The sequence below is a fragment of the Lissotriton vulgaris genome, chromosome 2_1 (genome assembly GCF_964263255.1).
Source record: "Lissotriton vulgaris chromosome 2_1, aLisVul1.2, whole genome shotgun sequence".
Taxonomy (NCBI): Eukaryota; Metazoa; Chordata; class Amphibia; order Caudata; family Salamandridae; genus Lissotriton; species Lissotriton vulgaris.
Genome location: NC_141687.1, coordinates 520,281,427 through 520,300,644, shown reverse-complemented (window position 1 = coordinate 520,300,644; position 19,218 = coordinate 520,281,427). Strand labels below are relative to the sequence as shown.

General features: G+C 43.1%; 1 protein-coding gene across 1 annotated transcript in view; it reads left to right on the top strand.

Moving 5' to 3' along the window:
* Positions 1-19,218, top strand: part of MAP3K13 (mitogen-activated protein kinase kinase kinase 13) — a 624,460-nt gene that overhangs the window by 213,465 nt on the left and 391,777 nt on the right. The window contains exons 2-3 of the mRNA XM_086955435.1: positions 4,227-4,295; positions 4,563-4,641. The gene's annotated coding sequence lies outside the window, so the exon portion shown is untranslated. The remainder of the gene's footprint in view (positions 1-4,226; positions 4,296-4,562; positions 4,642-19,218) is intronic.

Here is a 19,218-nt window from a genome sequence, read left to right as displayed (position 1 = left end):
GGGGCAATGCAGGTGACCACAGTATCCGCCTGGAAGAGGGATATGGACTGGTGTATGTTTCGTGAAAAGACTGTATGTGTGGCCAGGGGATGTACGTAAAAATGGACTCGCATCTGGAAGGACTGGAATGAATATAGAGGGAACATCTGTACTCCGCGAATAATTCCAGCTCATAATGAACAAATGTAGACAGAATTTTAGATACCAAGCTGTAAGCCAATGTACATTTAGACATGGACTTAACTGATATGTGGGGGGAAAAGATAATGTACTGTGATATGCCTTGTGACGTTGATTCATTTTGTTAATAGAAAGGAATATTTTTTAAAAATGAGTGCTCGTCCTCTTGCATCAGAGTTACCGAATTAGCAAACTGAAGCTGATCGGCGCTACAATTTGAGAGAAAGTGAACATAATTAAATATTTATAGGTTTTATGTCATTATATATGCAATGCTGATTGTCAGTCAAAAAATACCATCAGCCTTTTAAGCAGGCGGTTGAAATCCTGAAAGCATCTCAATGATATGGAGGAAAAGGACTACATTTCCACTTGACATGTTGTTTTCGGTACCCAACATTTAAGACATACTGTCTTTGATGTCGTACTGTTATTTCTGCTACTGGAATATTTACAAGAAAGTCCCATAAGCATCCCTACATTAGATTATGTGCAAGAGAACCTCTAAGAACATCTTCTAAAGGATTGTCAAGCCTTTTCAAATGAGTTTCCCAGAGGATGTGCGCGTGATTTAGAGATGTATAAAATGTAATAGAAACAAAGGTGAAGTATTTTCACTTATTTATTTATTTGTTTGTTTGTTTATTTGAATAGTTTTATAAAGTGCAAAGAAGACCCATATGGGTATCAAAGCGCAGTACAGAATTGGCAAAAGCAAAGGTACAAACACAATGTGACAGTAGGTGAAGTTACAACAAAGGGGAAATCGAACAGGTTAAGAGTTGGGGGTATCAGCGGTGCCCTAGAACATGAAGAGAAAAATAGCATAAGATAAAACGCACCAGAGAAGTGCCATAAGAATCAGGGAATTTAACAAAGACAAGAGCGATATCATAAGTTAATGCAGTTAAGGAGCCCTACAGGACTAGAGCAGAATAACGTAAAAGGATACAATAAAATGCATCGGTTAAGTACAACAATAATTAGGGTATTAATAAAAACAATAGCATGATCACAGGATGATGCTGTTAACGTGCATTCAGAAGTAGTCGTTTGACCAGTTTTTTAAAGGATGTAGTAGAAGGATTGTATCTGATCTCGGAGGGCAGGCAGTTCCAGATTCTCGGAGCAAGACCAGTGAAAGCATAGTTGTAAAATCTTTTCTTTATGAATCTTGGACGTTTAAAGAGAGGGATGAACGTACCTCTAAGGTTCCAGCTGGAGCCTGATAGTTCAAGCTTATTTGCCAGATAGTACGGGGTGTTGTAGCATATGGCTTTATGAGTCAGGCAAGCTATCTTGAGTCTGATTCTAGCTTCAATAGATAGCCAATTTAGCTGCATAAGATCGGGGGAAATGTGGCAACCTCTCTACTTTAAATCTGATTTCAAGTGCGGATCAGCCAAAGCCTCTTACCACAGCTTCAGCTTTTTATAATGCCCATTTCTTGGTGTTTATTCTCTATGACAGTACTCTAGTGGTTGCTGTCCTGTATGTAATGCCCACAAAATTGTGAAAACCAAATTTGTAAAAAAAATAAATTTATAGAACAATAACTTCAGTTTCCAGCAGTGCCATACCAAGAGAGAATGTCCCTGTATCCAATGCCGTTGGGGTCTAGTCACTTGCCTTCAGTGGCCAGTGATTGAAAAGAAATAAGCTTTGTGGGTATTTTACCTACCATAATCGCTGTATAAATGCTAATACCCAATGGTGAAGCATAACATGATCTGAATAAAGACTGTTTTTTGCATCTTTCCCGCAATATACTTGTTTGTTCTCTCATCTTACTTTTCGTTTTCACATAAAGACAACACCATCTTTTGTTTTTGGAATCACGAGGTATCCCTCCCTTTATGCCTACTCTCTTTCTCTTGCTCAGCACATATCCCTTTTCAGTCTCTCACAGATTCCCTCTTTCATGGATTCTGTTCTCACTGTCATTCCTTGCTGCTCCCATGCTCATGCCATTCCTTCATCATCTGCCTCTTTTCTTCCATGTCTTCTTTTCTCTACCTCCAGCAACACTTTTACTTGGTGCATCTCTCCCCATCTTTTTCTCTTTGTTTCTACCCCCGCATTTTCACTGTGAACTCATTTTCCTAACGGCAGTGCACTATTTCTCTTGAGTATATTCCCCAATAATACGTATTGTGTGGTTGCCCACACATGCACGTCTGTGTGTCTTACACATCACATGTTCAATTGCAGGTGTGGTCCACTAAGCAAGGTATCCAAAGTTCCTCATTTAATCAGCATTTGAAGAATAACTGCAAATGTAGGCAATGCCTCCTATCAGGAACTTTGATACAGCGACCAGAGTTGGACACTTGAGGCATTCATGTTCATTCTTTATAACCATGCTGGGATATTCCCCTGCCTCTTGACTGTTAAATACTTTAAGGGCATTGCATTATGGGAGGATCTTCCTGTTGCGTGTTGTGTTGGTGTGCTCTATAGTTTTCCTAATTCACCTAGGGATATTTGTTCTTTTCACTTCAAACCTCTACACTAGTTGCTGTAGAAACTCTTCTGTTCATCCAGTGTCTCATTAGAAAGGCCTATGAATTACCATTCTGGAGAAAAACACTCTCCTGGAATAGGAATACTGATGCTTATTAAACGGTGGTGTGCGTTGAGCGAGATTTGATGATGCCTACATATATTTGTTGAAATACGTCCTCTAGAGCCTAGCAATGCTCTTGCAATAAACTACCAAGTCAATGCAGCCTTGCTCTATAGGTACCTCAAACTTTGCTTAATTAGTCTGTGATCCCATAATACCTGTACGTGCATGTGACATTGTATACTCAAGCGACTACTCTGTTATGACAACTTGTGAATTTGCTGAGCTCCCCATTAACCTGTCCTATGAACTGCAAAATATATACATTGCCCTGACCTTGAATGGGATGATCTGATGAAGCATCATAGTACTTACTTTAAGTCTATTTTTAAATGACATTAATCTTCTATTCATAATGTGGTTATACAACTCATGGAAATTCCATGTAAAGCATTTATTCAGAGCTTTCACTGCACAAACAATTGTAATTAAATGCCCTACTGATAGTATCCCATATCAGGGCCAGGCACCCTAATGCAGACATCCATTTTGGCAAACTCCTTGCCCGTTCATATCTTCCCTGCTTTCAAAACAAATATTGGAACATATACAAAAAAAACAAAAGTCTTTACCCATCAAACTGCTGCTACCCTAACATCTGAGTGAATACCCAATGTTTTTATCGCACAAACATTGCCATTTCAACCCTAATACAATGGGTATTCTTGCCTATGCTAGTTAATAAGGAGTGGTCTTTCCCATTTGCATCCCCTTCTTTGAGAGTCCCCGGTACCCCAGGATGTGACACACTCTCCAATTTAACATTCACCTGCTTCTCTGTCCTGAAACAATTCACTGTGGGCTTAACGCTCCTGTCAATCAAGTCCCATTTTGCAGTCAAAGTATTTTCCTTATTTGATGATACATTGTTAATTCTCCTCCCGGGATTGGTGTCCTGGAGGTGATGGCCTCTGCATTGAAGTCAGAGCAGTACTGGAAGTTTGCTGATCTCTCTCATCTTGAGCCTTTCATCTCCTCTGGCCCTAGAAGGTCAACAAGCTCTTCAGGTTTGAGCACACATGATCTTTTCCAGATATTACTTTATAATACATGCTCCATTGCTTGAGATGTGCAGGAGCCGGGCTGAAAAACAGCTACATGAGAAGTATTTGGGATTTTCACACAAGTGTTAGTTTATATTTTTTCTGCGCATGTGTACTTAGCCATTGCAATACGAACTTCATATGAAATAGGGGGTTTTACTTAGGAGCATCGTTTTGTGTGATAATGTCTGACCTTCATAAAGATCAAGGCAGCTTTGATGGGATAAAGCTCAGTGTACAGATGTGTTTTGTAGCTAATAATTTGTGCAAAGTGCTTTTGACTTATGAGTTTATGGCAAGTCAAAGAAATCATGTATTTTCATGAGCTGCATGCAGTTTGCATTCAAATCATTAACTGTTCATACGAAATTCAACAGGGGTGGAGCATGATGATTCTTCAAACACATCTGTGGATTCAAGAATGCCAAAGGCCACCCGTGAGACAGGTGAGAGTGACAAACCTTAGACTGCGAAATAAAAATCTTAAGGTTATTGTTAATTAGAACCTGTGTAGGCCACAGTCTGCCATTATGATGGCATCACAGTGCTTTTCACGAAGCCTCTGCTAACTGATTTTTCTTCTCAGCTCCTCCTGTTATGTTGTGGTACTTGATCAGGCGCCAGGACGCCCCTTCGCTGGGGCAGCTGTGCGCCAAATAAAAGTTATTAACGTAACATAACATAACATGACTTTGAACATGTTTTCTTTACAGATGGGAGTCTGATTCGGATTTGCAGAGATGTGTGGTTGCAGGGCGAGTATGTCAGATTCAGAAACCTGTACATTTTTTGGTAGGTGAGACTGGAAACCTCAGTGAAATTACATACATATTTCCTTGGTTGATACAGGTGCCTCTTGCCCTGAAAATTCAAATTTTTGTGGAAAGTAGCTGATTGTATCAAGTGATGTTGGTTGAATTATTAGCCAATTAATTTAATTGTAGAGATATATTATCTCTTGTAAGGCTATGTTCTAATGTATCCATTCATCCATTTGTGTGATTTGCATTTTATGGGTAAGTGTATTTTGCGTGCTTAACTCTTGTTTTAATGCATGTGCTCAACAAAGTGCCTGGTGATGCACGCATTATTAAACATACATCCCTTGCCAGGCTCAAAATCCTTAAGACACCGATGGGCATACGAGTCAGAACTCTCAAACAACCCCCATTTGCACCTCTGGTTTGTTCCTTCATTGTTGCTACTCAAGAATGGTCTCAAAACCTATATCTTTACAATCTTCACACCATCCTAGATTGTTTTGTTTCCCTTCTTCCACTTCACCCGTTGTGATACAGTTTATTTGAATGCATTTATTGTCTTGCGATTTCATCGAAAAAGTATCTCCATATTTGGATATGTTTACTTTGGCTATGTATCTAGTGCTCCACTGCCATCTGAGTGTAGGGTTGAGGTTTGTAAATGCCCCTATTAAAATGAAATCAAATCAAAGTATCCCCTCCATTATTGTTAATGGCCCTACGCACATCGCCTAGAAACTCGGATGAATGTCTATAAGCAAATAATGGGAGCACAGTACATGTTTAGAAGGACAGTACCATTTTGCCCAGTGGTAATCTTGGACTTTCAATTACACTTGATGTAGATCTAGGGACAAAAGGGTACACTGGTGAAACTGCAATGCCACAACAACCCCAAAGGTAAATTGCAGTCAATTGCAACTTCACTGGTCTAATTTGGAACTCATGACATACGCAACCAAAATACGTGTAATGTGGCATCACAAATTAGAATGCTCCCAAAACTCTTAAGTTCAGCAAACTATTGTGCATGCCATAAATACAGTGCATATATATCAAAAGTGTAATTATTTATTATGCACATTGAATATTTTACGGTACCATTCATGTTTAGAAGACCTGTTTTTATTATTTTGTGACCATTGTACATGTATTGCATTTTTTATATATTTTTTTCAAATTGCATTACACATTTTGCAAGGAGTTAATTGTACTAAGTGCCCATGTTTTTAACACATTAGTGTGATTGTCATTTGAATATAAATTCAGTACAAAAAGTATAGTTGTCTTACAGGAAGTATTTTGAGATTCCCAACTACCTTTGGAAATATGAATAGATAGAGAAACTCATATAATTCTTTAGCAGGCAGATTGGTAAATCAGAGCCACTGGAGTCATGCAGCAGTGGACGACCAAAGTATGAGGCTGGGTTGACCAAATAATGCAACAAGAAAAGACAAATTATACAGCATATTTTGTTGCTATTTTGTCATTTGAATGCGTTTGCACAAAAGCGGCCTAAATCTTACGCAACATAAAACTTTTCTGAAGAAGGAAAAGTATACACATTCACCAGACCCTACTGAGATGTTGTTCACCAACAGCTACTGATATTTGTTTTGCATGGAAGCATAGCAATACCATTTGCATTGTCCCTGGAATAAAATAGTTTGTTTAAAACATAAATGCTTCTCTAAGCTGAATATAAGTCTACGTGTAATAAAAGATATGGCTACTTTGTACTATACATCCCAGTTTTGTTTTAGAACGGGCCTTCTATTTTGGTTTCACTCTATGGCCCTCTTGAAGCACATCTTTCCATTAAGAAACACCAAAGTAGAACAGTATCTGACATTGCAGATTTATAAATTAAGGGTTTCCATAGGAGGCATTGTGAGACTCGAAGTTGTCACACATTAGACGTTCTGAAGTTAAGTAATTAATCAAACAAGACTTCAAAAAGAGAATTAATATGAGTGATATTTTTGTACTATCAAACCCACTTTCCCCACTTGTTTTTTTGCTAAAAAAGCTGCGGAGTTGTAAATACTTGAAAGAATTGCGTTTCTCCAACCCAAACTCGGTCTGTATATCATTGAATTGGCGAAACCCTTCTCTAAACAAGGTCTCCCACCTTTCGGACCCCTTTAGCATCTCATCCTGCCGTAGTCTCATCAGAGAAAATTTCAGGGAATGTAGGGTTATCGTATAACACCGTATAGTGGATGAGTCTCCCCAAACCAATCTTCTTTATTAGCGCACCCCAGATCTTAAAGGCAGCCGACAACATCTTAAATGTTGTCCTTTTATAGTAACTGGGCTCTGAGAATTAAAAAAAACACCTCCCAGCATTTTCGCCCAGTAGCAATTTATAAACATCCGGAAGCTCATATTCCCCTTCCATATCCGCGGGACACCCCTACCAATATCCCCATATATTGTAAGGCAGCGGCCCAGTATTAGCTTCTAAAATCAGGAACCGAAACCCCCCCATCCCGTGATAAAGACATAAACAGAAGTGCCCGCCTAGTTTTACAGTGTGCCCTTATAAACCGATTAACTAAACCTGCTAAAGTGATAAATTAAACTGACCGGTTCTTAATTACTTGGGTCGTAGATTTATTGAGTGCATACCCAGTAAATATACCAAACTCTGATGCTAATGATTCAACCGCTTCCAAAGCCAAGTATGGATCTGCAGTGACTATAGCCACATCATCCACGTAGGCGAGGACTTTGGTTTCAATCCCCTGACTAACAACTGGACAAATTTCATTACTAGCCATAAATAGTTGTATTTAGGGGTCCATATAGATAGCGAATAACAGAGGGGAAGACGGGCAACCCTGCCGCGTCCCCCTCTGTATGTTAAAAGGGGTGGTGTAATTGCCATTAACCTTTATTCGAGCCGTAGGGTCCCTATATAACACTTGAACAGATTTAATAAACCCCCCCCCCAACCCAAACCATCTCATAGCCTCCCAGAGAAAATCCCAGGAGACCCTATCAAATGCTTTTTCGGAATCGAATAACAAAACAGCCATAGGGTCTCCTGAGATCTCCATTGCGTCAAAAAGCGCAATCACCCGCCGCATGTGTTGCGTTGTCCCACCACCCATAATGAACCCATTGTGACATGGGTGAATAGTTTTTTTTAAGATGCCATTTAGCGAGTGGCCAAAACTTTAGAAAATACTTTAACATCACTGTTCAGAAGAGTGATTGGCCGATATGACCCCGGCTCCCTAGCTGTTTTTTTTTTTTACAGAAAGACAATGCTGTCCGCCCCCGACCATGATTCGGGAGCCGGCTCCCTTTTTTGGGCTAGTAGCATAACCTCAATTAAATCTGGTCCAATAACATCTTTGAAGATCTTATAAAATGCTAGCGGGATATGATCAGCACCAACAGCTAAGGAATGTAAAGATAAGAGTGAGCAATGAGTGGGTCCCGACACTGGCAGGAAACTCGGGCAGACACGACGCGGTGGCCCGAAAAAGAAAGGGGATGACATCAGAAGTCAAGAAGTCGGTGTTATGGGCAGGACAAGACTGTGCACGGCTAACGCTGGGGAGGGTACGATGCGCCAGCCTAAGGTAAGGGAAGCTTTTGGAGGATCAAGTGTTACCTTGGCCGCAACACCAGTGAGGGCTCTGGATGTTCCTGCTAGTCTTCCTGACTCCTCTACAATTCCAGATGCAGAACTTCCCCCACAGTTAGACGGCTTGAATTGCTGGACAGTGTAGACAGATCTTTCTGTAGATACTCTGCTGCATTCTGGGCCAGGTAGTTCTGCTACCATCCCTCCACCTTTGGACTCATACCAGAATGAAGGAGATATCACGGTGGCTTCAGGTATGAACAGCGCAAGTCAGCTGGGAAGAAAAGAGACTGTTGGCATATTGGCTGCCCCAAAGTCGGGTGTTGGGAATCATCTGTTAACGCTGAATGCATTGGACGCATTAATCATCAGCTTAGTTGAAGGTGAGAAAGGGGAAGCGGACCCTGTTCATTGCACTGTATGTGAAGAATCGGCAGAAACTGTAGAAATGGCAGTACTAAATACTAACGGGGAGGTAACAGTCACTCAGCCTACAACAAGTAAATTGAACTTACCCCTGCAAGCTCCCCAAACATTGGAAATGGTGGAGAGGCATGCTGACAATTTGAGTAACACCTCCCGTGAACATGTGGATCAAGGGCTACCTCTACCTGGGCAAGTGCTCCCCTGCTTTCTCCAGAAGGAGATACATTTTTCTCTCTGAATGATGATATAGACACGTCTCAGCGCAGTGAGCAGGAGACTTCGCAAGAAAGCGATAGTGAAGAGGAGTCTCCAGCCACATTGCAGAGAAATCCTAGTAAATCTAAGGGCTCTAAGTGACGTGCCAGGGTTAAAGGTAGATCCTCTGATTCAGCCACTAGGCGGCTAGAGTGGGATTATTCTGCTTCAACATTGACCACATGTAGCCCTGAAGAAGTAGGTGCTGATGGGGTTAGCAATCCGCGCAGCACCCCTGCGACACCAACATTGGAATTGCTGTATATGACTCTTAAACAAATGCAGGGGGAGGCTAGGCATGAAAGCAAAAAATCACAACTTGCTACCAAGAAGATTCAAGGGGCTATCAGGAAGATGAATAAATTGTGCTCAGATATGGATAATCGAAAAACACACGGGGAGAATCGTACGGCAGCAGTTGGGGAAGAGATCGAGAAAATTCAGATATTCAAGGCGGCACAGGAGAAACAAGCTTGTGATAAAGACTGGAAACTCGAGGATTTCGAAAATCGACAGCATCGTAATAATGCTCGCCTTCTTGGTCTGGAGGAGAGAATAATGTGGCCTTTGTTGGAAAGCTGTTGAAGGGTGCCTTACTAGAACTGGCGCATTGGAACTGGGTACTAGAAATACAGCGAGCGCACCGATTTCCAATGTTTAAAAAAACGCAGTAAAAAAATCAAGGGGGTCAACCCAGGGCTATGCTGATATTTGTGGGAGATTTTCTACTAAGGCAGGCAATTATGGATCGGGCCAGACCAGATTCAAAAAGATCTTTTGAGGGGCACACCTTCTAAGCTCGGACGGATGTTTGCCACACGACGGTCGAGCCGGGATGGAGATTGCGCCAACTAATCACTCCATTTCAGGCTGCAGGTTGTGAAGCTTTTTTACTTTTTCCTGCAAGGCTTAAGGCTATCTATAAAGCAAGGGTCAGGATATTTTTTTCAGAGATTAAAGCCCAAGACTTTCTCACAGAAAAAACTGATTCACGGGGGGGAAAGTTCCTCAGCAATGCATTAGAAAGGGGAGGCTGCTGGAAATGACTGAGATCTATTGTAAAATCTGTGCAGAGGCACTTAACTCTATAGAAATGTTTCTGGTCCCGAGCGTGCTTTTTGTATGCCTTTTTTTTCTTTTCTTTGTAAGATAAGGGGGGAAAGGTTGTGAGTGGCGGTGGTCTCTTGGGGTGTGGGGGGGTGGGCGCTAGCGGAGAGGGTGCATCAGTGGTCATACTTAGGTCATGTTTGACCTAATTGCCTGTATGGGAGGTAGGGGGGTGGGGGTGGTGGGTGGTTCTGGGGGGGTGCGTGGGGTGTGGCTAGGCAAGCGATCAGCACTGCATGAGATATTTCGAGGTGTGAGGTTTGGACAGGGAAAGTATAGTTGGATTTAAGTTGGCTTTAGTTGTTTTTTTATGCAATTCGATTGACAATTTTGTATGGAAGCATGGAATGTGGGAGATCTATTTCAAATATGGTTAACTGTAGGGAACTCAGAAACCTTAAAACATGGTTTGCGTTTTACGGATTCTGACAGTAAATATCTGCGGGCTTAATGACCATGTCAAAAACTAAGGCAGCAATCTGGTTGAAATCCTTATGGGTGGACTTCTTGTGTGTTCAGGAAACACATATAGAGGGTGGCAGAGTGCGTATACTGGAACAACTTTAATTTAAACTACTGGCATATACAACTCAGGGCTCGCGAACCCGGGGGGTGGCAATCCTCACCCGGAGGAATGATGTGAGGGTTCTGAGAAAGTCAACTGATCAATGGGGACGGTGGGTCCTGATCGAATGTCTGCTAAGTGGTTTTAAATTCACACTCTGTTCGGTATACGGCTCAACATGTGATGATCCAGAGATGCTAGAATACGTAGACTCTAGCTTGGCATCATGGTTTGTTCCGATAATCATCAGTGGGGATTTCAACATTAATGGCTTGGGGGTACGATGGGGCGACCCAGGTAGTAAGTATGTAGGCAGAAAAAAGATGGGCTCTGCCTTATCTAATTTAGTTTATAATAATGGCTTAGTAGATGCATGGGCTTACCTGAAACCCTCTGAAGCAGGTAGCACTTTTTTTTCTTCCCCACACAAGGCTGTTTCCCGTTTGGATTATTTTTGTGTGTCCAGTCAATGTACCACCAATTTTGGGATTGAGAGGCACCCTCGTATTATTTCAGATCATAACCCATTAATCTTGAGTGTCAACTTCTCAATGATGGAAAAAAAGAACGTTGGCTGGACTTTTGAGCAGAGGTTATTATATGACCCTGATTATGTCACATATATGAGGGGATGGATTAAGGAATTCTGGGATTTTAATCGGGGGAGCACCAGGGATGGAATTGTTTGGGATGCTTTTAAGGCTGGGTGAGAGGGGAGACAAGAAGCTATAGTCTGCGTCGGCAAAAAAAAGGAGCGACAAAGGGAATCTGAAGTAAGTCAGGATCTATGTAGGCTCGAGGAAGCATTAGTAACAGCTATTAATTAATAAAGAAGTGCCAGAGGAAATATTATTACAGCTGGCTATGAAAAATGCGGAAGTAGGGGATCATTACGCTAAAAAAGCAGCTGAGATCTACATGTCCAAAAAAGAGCACTGTTTTGAATTTAATGAGCGGGTGGGGACATACTCTGGCCGTCGGAGGTAGGCAAAAAGCATCAGCCGGGGAGATTTCTGAAATCTATGATGAGGGCAGGAGGGTTATTACCGATGTAGTAGGCATTCGCGAGACTTTCAGGCTTTTTTTATCACCAGCTATATTCTTGTGACTTAGGTGTGGCGCCGGAGTGTCTTTGCGAAAATTTAGATAAAATACCTACCCAGAAGGTAGATCTCTTAGACTGGGAGGAACTGGAGAGGCCGTTTTCTCAGGATGAAATAATGTGTGCCTTGCAAGATTTGCCTTCTGAAACATTTTATGATCTAATCTTTTACAGACGAAGAACAGAAAGGCAACAATATACAGTGCAGTACATATATTAAGTAATTTTCAGGAGAATGTTCATCTATGTTCACACAAAAGAGAGAGTAATGATCCTTCAAGTGATTCTTCAATTTTTAGTTCAATCTTCAAACATAATCTTGACAAAGATGACAGCCAACGCGTTTCGCCTAGATCGGGCTTCCTCAGGGCAAGATGATTTTATGAGTATCAAAGGAACTTCAATATGATGTCACCATGAGGACAAACCTAATTCTTAGGTATTGAATTAGAAGCTGTCTATGAGTAAAACGATCCACGCGTTTCTATTCAGTGATGGATGCCAGTAAGCTTTATACATGAACACGGTACTGATGCAGGAAAAACTTTTTCTTTACAAATCGATTTTTCTCCAATTCATATAGTGGTCAGGTCTGAACAGGTAATACATGGGTTTCCGGGTGGACACTATAACAGGTGTCACTGGATGAAATGAGTTAAATCTCAAGGCGCGAAACAGCCATCCAACACCCGGTTGAGAGCCTTCGTAAAGGTCGGTCAGGTAAAGAAACCGCGCGGTTTCTTTACCTGACCGACCTTTACGAAGTGTTGGATGGCTGTTTTGCGCCTTGAGATTTAACTCATTTCATCCAGTGACACCTATTATAGTGTACGGGTGCTCACACTTATAACAGACCAGGTCATTCCTCTAGAATCGACTTTATTATGCTCAACTACAACCTCTGGTCATACCACCAAGACATGGAGGTTATGGAGTCGGGTGACAGTGATCATAACCCCCTTTCGCTAACCATTACCCCTCCTTGGCAGGTTGGAAGTCATGGCACATCTGATTACAAGTGGAAGTCCTCCCATGAATTAGCCCCCACAAACTGTAGCAGGCGCCTGAAGTGGGCCAAAGTCTCAGCAGACGAAACAAGGATGGCCCAAGCCGGGACTATTTTGGCAGGAGTGGAGCCTCGGATGGACACTTTAAGTCCTACTGGTAAAAAGGTTCTACCCCTATTCACTGAGACTATAATGGCACTGAGCGATTTGTTTATTGTCCCCCAATCCACTCGTAGGGGTCCCTCGAAAACTCTTCCCAAAACTACAGATAAGTGGTTCACTACCAAATGTCGTATAGCTAAAAGGGAACTTGTTGCCACATTAAAGTCTAAAGACCCAGCTAATATTAGGGCCGCGAGAAAATTTTATAAAAAAACTATAACTGAAGCTAAGCAGGATTATGATTCCAACTTTTGGGGGGATCTAGTAGAGGCAAGCAATGGGAAGGATGCTAAGAGGTTCTGGGACCTACTAAGAGCTAGGGAAAAGCCCACTGACCAGCAGTTAACTTGCAATATCCCTGGGGACGTATGGTTTGCCCATTTTTTGAAATTGTATTCCGCTCCTTCAGGTGCATCTCATTTGTCCTGCCCATCTCTGGGTCCACTGCCTAACCTTACAATGGACCTCCCATGTCATGATGGTCTATTTACCAGCCTGGAAGTAGAGAGAGCAATTCGGTGTATTGTTTCAAATAAAGCGGCAGGTCCTGATGGAATCCCAGGAGACCTAATCAAGAATCACCCTCCTTTTTGGAGCAGGCTAATTGCCTCTCTTCTGAACGAGGTATTGTTGGGTGGGGTATTTCCTGACTCATGGAGGGGCGCTGAAGTCGTACCTATTTTTAAAAAAGGCTCTAGGGACGACCCAGCGAATTATCGACCCATTAGTTTATTGGATTCATCCCAAAAGGTAGCAGGGAAGGTGGTACTGGGCAGGATCATCCAGTGGGCAGAGGAAAATCGGATTCTGTCAGATCTCCAAGCAGGCTTCAGAACAGGAACAGGCACAATCGAGCAGACGTTCCGCCTTCTAATGATCTATTGGAAAGTGGTGGTGCTGGGAGGGGGCAGTTTGTACTTAGTCTTTATTGACTTACGGACTGCCTTCGACCTGGTACCACGAACACTACTGTGGAACGTCCTCGATGGGCTAGGCCTCCCCCCTTATTTGTTGTCTTTGCTTGTAAAATTTCATGACAGCAATTTTGCCCAAATTAGATGGGGTGCACAGGGAGAGAAAACACCTCGTATCCCTGTGGACAGGGGCGTCCGCCAAGGGTGTGTGCTTGCCCCCACTCTGTTTTCTCTTTATATTAACGGAGTGGTTGAGCACCTTCTCCAGCAGCCATCAGACGCACCCACCCTGGCTGGAAGGAAAATTCCAACGCTCCTATTCGCGGACGATACCCTTCTAATTTCGAAATCACCCATGGGCATTCAATCATTGCTCTCCAGCTTCAAGGCCTTCTGTGATGTAAGGGGTTTGGCTATAAACATAGGTAAAACTAAGTTCTTAGTCCTTAACCCGCCCAAAAAATCTGTTTTTCCACCGGTCCTAGATTCTGTTCCACTTGATCGAGTTAAAGAATTTGACTACCTGGGAATACGTATCAGTGACACCATGAGTTGGAAGGCACACCACCAAAAGGTGTTTCTGACCCACAAGAGGGTGGCAGGTGCACTGCTCAAGGAACAGCGCGCCTCATCCCGAAAACCAATTGGGGCTCCCTTAGACATTTATAGGGCAAGGGTTGTGAGCGCGGCACTATACGGTGCCGAACTGTGGGGAACCCATAGAGTTGATACTCTGGCTCATCTTGAGAATAACTTCCACAAAGACCTTATGGGCTTGCCCCACAGTACACCAACAATTCCATTGCTGCTAGATGCAGGTACCCGCCCAATCTGTGACCAAGCCAAATTACGCCCGCTTCTCCTATGGTCTAGAATTTGGAATGTGCAAGAACTTAGCAGTTATGCAGAAGCCTTAAGTGACATTATGTCCCTACCGGGCTCCCACAAGATCATTTGGCTTAGGGAGGTCAAAAGGCTGCTTTATAAATTAGGCCTAGGAGAGGCTTGGGCTAACAAATCTGCACCTTCAAAACAACTGCTAAAGAAGGCTTATTGGTTATGGGCAGATAACAAGAGGGTTTGTAGCACAAACCATTGTAAATCCGTAGCCCTGTTTTTGTCAACCAAAGAGACCCCGTATAGGGAACCTTATTTAGACATTATCCAGAGTTCATGGGACAGATCATTGTACATTAAGTTTAGGGTGGGGGTGCTTCCATTGTGTGAGTTTACTTCTACCTGGAAACCGCCCGCCCAAACTGTACCCTACTGCCCCTTTTGTGATTTAAGGGTAGAGTCTGTGTCCCACCTGTTGTTTGAGTGCAGTGTCTACGTTGCCCCTAGACGGAGGTGGTTGAAGCCCCTCTGTAGGAGTTTGGGAACTCGTTCTCATCTAGAAGCCCTACGCATACTACGTACAGATGCCAGACCCCTCTTTGCCTCCTGTATGGCAAAATTCTTAGGTTGGGCCTGGCGTTTAAGAACTGCAAAAAAACGACTAATTCAGTGAATGAGTCCCCTGCTCAATATGCTATCTTAAAGCTGCTTTGTTTATAAAATGTATTTGTGTTGATGATTGCTGAAAAATTGTTTTTAAGATGTAACATGTGCTTTTATGATATGTTTTTATCGAATAAAGCTACTACTACAAGTAGTGCAATGTAGTGCACCCGGTCCCCCAGTGACAATGAATATTCGAAATCACGCAGATTCATGAGAACCGGACTGGTGATACAGCGCTGGCACTATTATTCATAGTCAAGATAATCATTAGGGAATGATTTTTTTGGGTGATACAGTTAAAAAACAAACATATAGTTGTTCTCCATTCTTAGAAAGAAAACCTGGGAGGGATCTGTACTTTTTCAATGGTAGTCATACACACACACAGAAATCACACATTCTATACATTTGTAGTAGAGAGAGGTTGGCTGTACATACTTATTATGATGAGGACCAGTGCCTCATGGGCCAACAGTAGATGGAGGGGTATTGGGGGGGTCCAGCTGTAGGTGCGATAAAAATAACACAGAGATGCATATGTAGAAGGTTCCTAAAAGGTTTAACAATGGCACCTCATATGCCTCTATTTTCTAGTCCTTTAATTCGGCTATGCCGTACTTACTCAACTCCCAGCCTCTATGTGCTTCCTCCTCCGTCCGTGGCCTCCGTGGTAATGAGGATGGAGGTCGGGGCGGGAGTTTAAGTAGCTGTAGTAATTAGTTAAGTGGGGTGGGTCTGATTGCCGATGTCCGACACCTGTGGTAGAACTTATGAAGTGCCGGGATATGGTTAATGTGGTGGCCATGTTTAAGGTATTCGCCTCCAGAGGGTTAATATAGAGTAAAGTTATGGGTAGAAAGATCCCCCGTAGGCTTAGTATTGTGATGCATTAATTCTAAATGGAATAATTTGGAAAAGCGGCCGCCGTGGAGGACGGTGTGGTGTCCTTGCTCCGCGCATGCGCCGAAATGCACGGCGCTAGCCGCGCATGTGCGGAACGGCGCGGTGCACAATGAGCATGCGTGGAGAAACGTGTACGGACTCCGCGCATGCCCAGTGAGGCCTGCAATGTAGTGCACCCGGTCCCCCAGTGACAATGAATATTCGAAATCACGCAGATTCATGAGAGCCGGACTGGTGATACAGCGCTGGCACTATTATTCATAGTCAAGATAATCATTAGGGAATGATTTTTTTGGGTGATACAGTTAATAAACGATCATTTAAGCTGGGTTGGTTGATACACACAATAAAGAAGTAAAGGTGACAATAAGATAATATGGTTCATCAGGTTGCAAAACTTGTTGAGAGACACCTAGAAGGCAGCAGGTTGGGTCATAAGGTTGAAAGAAAACAATGTTCAGCAGCAGCTCTTAAGGAGAAACACAGACAGAGACAGCTGTTAGTGCTGCCATAATCAGGGATTCAAACTGGACCAGGGTATATCATCATTCAGTCCGGTACGATGTGTACCTAGACGATGTACCCAGCGTTGTTCCTTTTCTAGTAAATTTCTGTCATTTTTGAACATTTCAATGACTGTCCATTTCAGGTCGTGGATGCTATGACCCTCAGTGACAAAGTGTGTCGCCATTTTCGTCGTAGTTTTTTTGCAGCGTACATTGCTGCGGTGTTCGTTCATACGAACTTTTACCGGTCTGCTCGTCATCCCTACGTATTCCTTCCCACAGGGACACGTGATTAGATATACCACGTTGCGACTATTACAGTTTGTGAAGGCGCGTTGTTCCCAAACGGTTTGGTTGGAGAACCTGATGGTGCGGCTCTTTTGTGTGTACTGACAAGATGTACATGAACCGCATGGGTGGTGGCCTCCTATCTCCGAGAGTCTGGCAGTGGCATTACCCTCCGTGGTTCTGGGTCTTGTGTGGACCAAAATATCTTTCAGATTTTTGCCTCTCCTGTGCGAGAACATTGGTTTTGGAAAGTCTAGTTTGCCGCAATTTAGCATTCTCCAATGTTTATTGACGATTTTCATGATTTTGTTAGAGTTGGTGTTATATGTTGTAACACAGATGGGTCTTGGGTCAGGTTCTTTTGCCTCTGTTTCTTCTAGTAGGGCCTCTCTGTTATTGTTGCGGGCTCGCTTCTGGCCCTTCTTGATGATTGCCTTAGGATAGTTTCTACTGAGTAATTTGCACTCCAAGTCTGCTGCTTGGGTTTTAAAATCCTTGATGTCACTACAATTGCGTCGCAAACGGAGAAATTGCCCATATGGTAGATTCTCGCGTAGGTGTCGAGGGTGGAAGCTGTCAAAAAGTAACAAGCTATTCTTAGCTGTGGGTTTAAAATGGGTGCTGGTTTTTAGTCTCCCATCACTCGGGTAGATGTTCAGATCAAGGAACACCAGGTTGTCTTTGGAGACTGTGTGCGTAAATTTCAGGAACTGATCTTGTTGATTGAGCCAGACCATGAATAGATTGACTGAGTCATGATCGCCCTTCCAGATTACCAGCACATCATCGATGTACCTCTTCCACATTACTACATGGTCTCTGTAGGGATTTTCATTGCTCAGGATCTTGGACGTCTCAAGGTGGTGTACGTACAAGCCCGCCAGACTGGGCGCACAAGTACTGCCCATGCTCGTGCCATTTTTCTGTAGGTAGTAGGTGTTCTCGTACTGAAAGAAATTTTTCATCAATGTGAGGGAAATACACTCAAGTACCACCTGCCTGGGAGTGTGATATTGCCAGGCGGTGGAGAAGAGAACCTCCTCTATTATTTCCAAAGTTTCTTTATGGGGGAGGCTCGTGTAGAGACTCTCTACATCCAAACCTACTAAAAGGTGTTGCTCTGGGTCGAACTGTATCTCTTTCACCAGTTGTAAGACAGCTTTGGTGTCTTTTAAGTAGGTACTGGTAGTTTGTACGATAGGTCTGAGGAAAGCGTCTGCGAACTTAGACAATGGTTCTAAGATTGAATTGATGCCCGATACTATAGGGCGCCCAGGTGGATATGGAGAGGTAAAGATTAAAAGTTACCTCTCTCCTGCTGCCCTCAAAAAAAGACTTGAGGAACTTAACCAAGAAATGACAGAATTTGAACTCACCCTAAAGAAAAGTAAATATAAGAAACACAAAAAAGACACAGAGGCATTCACACATGAACGCATATACCCGTATATCAAAAAAGACTATGTGTCCAAGGATCAAAGCGGTGATCATGACACAGACAATTCTGACACTAGCTCCAACAGTTCAGGTTCAAGTAGGAACAGTAATCAGGGCGCTAGAGGTGGGGGACGATCCTATAGAAGACCGTACCCACAAGGCGGGAGAGGATGGACTCCCTACCAAGGGCACCCTGGCTATATGCAATACCCTCCTATGCAACCCTATATGGACAACCAGTTCCAACCTTGGAACCAACAGGCACCCCCATTCAACTACTATGGCCCACCGCCTTTTTTAGGCCAGCGCCAAGGCACCCGAAAGGGAAGAAACAGAAAGGGCACTCGGGTACATTGGAACCAACAACCAACAGTACCCCCAGGAGTATCAACCCGGAGCCAGACAGCATCAACCAGTCGAGGAACCTAGTGGTGAACCTCTCTGGATTAGACCTAACAGAAGCCCAAGAAAAAGTCCTGTCCAAGGGATTGGGCTTTGTCCCAACGAACAAAATGGGTAAATTTAAAATCTGCCAAGAGATGAAAGAGTTCATGCGTAAACTGAAACTAAGGGCGTTCTTCCAGAACTCTGAGAATACGCCCAATGACCAATCTGACACGGGACTTAAGAAAAAGTCCACGTTTACCCCACCGGACTCCACCATACCGGTCGAACTCTTAGCATTTGAGAAAGCTGTCATGGAGGATCTGGAGAGACTGCCCACTGACGCAGGCCACAACTTTCAGAACATCTCCAGATTAGAGAGAATGGCACTACATGAGCTGGCTGATAATCAGGAAATTGTGATTAAACCGGCCGATAAAGGCGGGGC